The sequence below is a fragment of the Sinocyclocheilus rhinocerous genome, unplaced genomic scaffold, assembly GCF_001515625.1.
Source record: "Sinocyclocheilus rhinocerous isolate Xijiao unplaced genomic scaffold, SAMN03320098_v1.1 scaffold2921, whole genome shotgun sequence".
In the NCBI taxonomy this organism is placed as follows: Eukaryota; Metazoa; Chordata; class Actinopteri; order Cypriniformes; family Cyprinidae; genus Sinocyclocheilus; species Sinocyclocheilus rhinocerous.
Window position 1 is genome coordinate 512,801 of NW_015655581.1, and position 2,626 is coordinate 515,426.

Here is a 2,626-nt window from a genome sequence, read left to right on the forward strand (position 1 = left end):
TATATATATATATATACACACACACACACACACACACACACATCAATTAATTAAAAAAATAACTAATTAAATTGCAAATTTTTCTGTAATTAATCGTGATTAATCGCACCTAACATTAAAATCTGTAATCATAAATGGTATATAAATAAATGAAAATAGTATATATATATATTAGGGCTGTCAGTTTAAAGCGTTAACTTAATTAATTAGTTATGAAAAAAATAACGTGATTAAAATATTTTTTAACGCAGTTAACGCACTGGCCCCGCCCCCAGACCTGTACATCATCTTACATTTCATTCAGGTGACTGTTAACAAATATGATGCAGGAAAACAACTACATAAATGCAGTTATGCCCTAAAATTCAAGATATTGGTGCAAAAAATGCCCCTGTATGAGTTTTGTCTCATATTTATATATATCACAGCAGCGAGAGCAATATCACAGGAGTGCTGATTTTGTCCCGATCTATCACGAGCTTAAATGTGATTTTATACAACAGTTCAGTAAATAAGAAGTTATTATTTTGTTATATTTTAAACACAATATTATGTTTTTGCTCAATTTTGCAGAGAACATTACATTTAAAGCCACAGCAGAATTGTTGTGCGTCTCCGAGCAACACAGCGGTGTTGAGTTTCTGAATGAATTTCATTGTATGAACAAAAAATAGAGGTTACTGATATGTTTCTAAAATTATCTTCTTTTATGTTCCATAGTTTATGTTAGGCCATTGCAGCCTAAATGTTTGTGTAATAAATTTTGTTGAAACAAGTAAAATATTTCTTTCTAAAGCTACAATTTGTAATGTCTACTTGATTAAATCACACCCAACATTAAAATTTGTAATCATAAATAGTATATATACAAGTTATAGAAACAATGTACAAATTAAAAGCTAATGCTATGCATTGTGTAAAAAGGGTTCAAATATAAACTAGGGCTGCACAATTAATCTAATTCCTAATCGCGATTACAATCACGGATGCCACAATTACGAAATCATTCAAGTCCACTTATGTTATTCTGCGTGCTTAAGATGTGTTTTTGTCTTTCTTCAGGTTATCTTAAGGGTTTTTCCATTGTTTTAAGCAGAATTGTTGTGCGTCTCCGAGCAACACAGCGGTGTTGAGTTTCTGAATGAATCCACGTTTTGAACGAATCGAGTGAATCAATGATTCAAAGACCCATTCATAAAGAGAGCCGTTTACTGAATTCCTGAATGAATCAGCCGTTTGAACGAATCGAATGACTCAAAGACATTTACCGCCATCTGCTGGCATATTTAGTTTGTTATTTAGAGTATCATTTCATTAAAAAAAATAAATAATAATTATAAAAACATTAAAGGGATAGTTCACCCAAAAAAAATTTAAATTCTGTCATCATTTATTCACCGCATGTCACAATTACGAAATCATTCAAGTCCACTTATGTTATTCTGCGTGCTTAAGATGTGTTTTTGTCTTTCTTCAGGTTATCTTAAGGGTTTTTCCATTGTTTTAATTTTCGTTTTAGTATAACATTATAATACCATGCATATTTTTACTTTTTTTATTTAAAGAAGAAACCAATCCGATGTATAGTTGACATTTGAGGCTTAATGCTATAGAAAAGCAATAAAAGTTTTTCAGTGTTTTCAGCTTGTTTATATTCATATTCACAATTGTATAAATATGTAATTTGTAATGTAAATTGTGATAATCATAATTAATAATCGCAATTACAATTTCAAGGGAATAACTGACAATTATGATTTTTGTCATAATCGTGCAGCTCTAATATAAACATAAAAAAACTGCTTGCCACAGTTTTAAAATTAAAATATTTACACCCCATTACAATAATCCCTTTATAGTTACTGTTAATGAGTTTGCACTCATAAAATACAATTACTTATGTTACATGTAGCATTTTAATATGTCTTCTGATGACTTGGTTTGTGCACTTGTGCTCCGTCTGTGTCCTCTGGCACATTTCAGATGTGTTTTGTACACAGAAGCGTGATATTCAGGTCTGTGAAGTGACGTAATCGATATTCAATCAATTATAATGAAAATAATCAGAATTTAAAATATTTCAGTGATAAGTAACAGCATTTCACAGATGCTTTCTAAATTTATTTATAATATTTGAATATTCATTTTGCAGAATATTCATTTTGAATATTTGAATTAATGACGATTATTTTCATTATTATTGATTAACGATTATTATGCATTTTATTGACTAGTTGTTGCAGCCCTAAGTTACTTTCGGTGATAAATAACATCAGGTCACATCTCAATAGTGTGCATTTAAAGGGACATGACATAACATGAAAACAGAAAAAAAAACAGATGAAAAACTGAACCGTAACACCTAGGGTTGGGTACCGAAACCCGGTGCCATACCTATGCTACCGGTATGTACTAGAACCGAATCAGAACGCAGATTTCGGTGCCTCATTTTGGTGCCACTTAAATGCTTGAGCGATCGATTGAAATATTTGTTCTCCGAAACGGACGTAAGGATCACCGGCACCGCACGTGAAAAATAATTTCTCGACTGAGAAAATTCACGAAAGCAAGTCGGAAAGGGAAATGAGAGCATCCGAGGAGCGCGTGAATGCAGTAATTACACTTG

General features: G+C 31.5%; 1 protein-coding gene across 2 annotated transcripts in view; it reads right to left on the reverse strand.

The window, feature by feature from the left end:
• The window catches only part of LOC107718679 (disks large homolog 5-like), a 31,028-nt gene that overhangs the window by 7,777 nt on the left and 20,625 nt on the right, over positions 1-2,626 (reverse strand). The window lies entirely within an intron of this gene.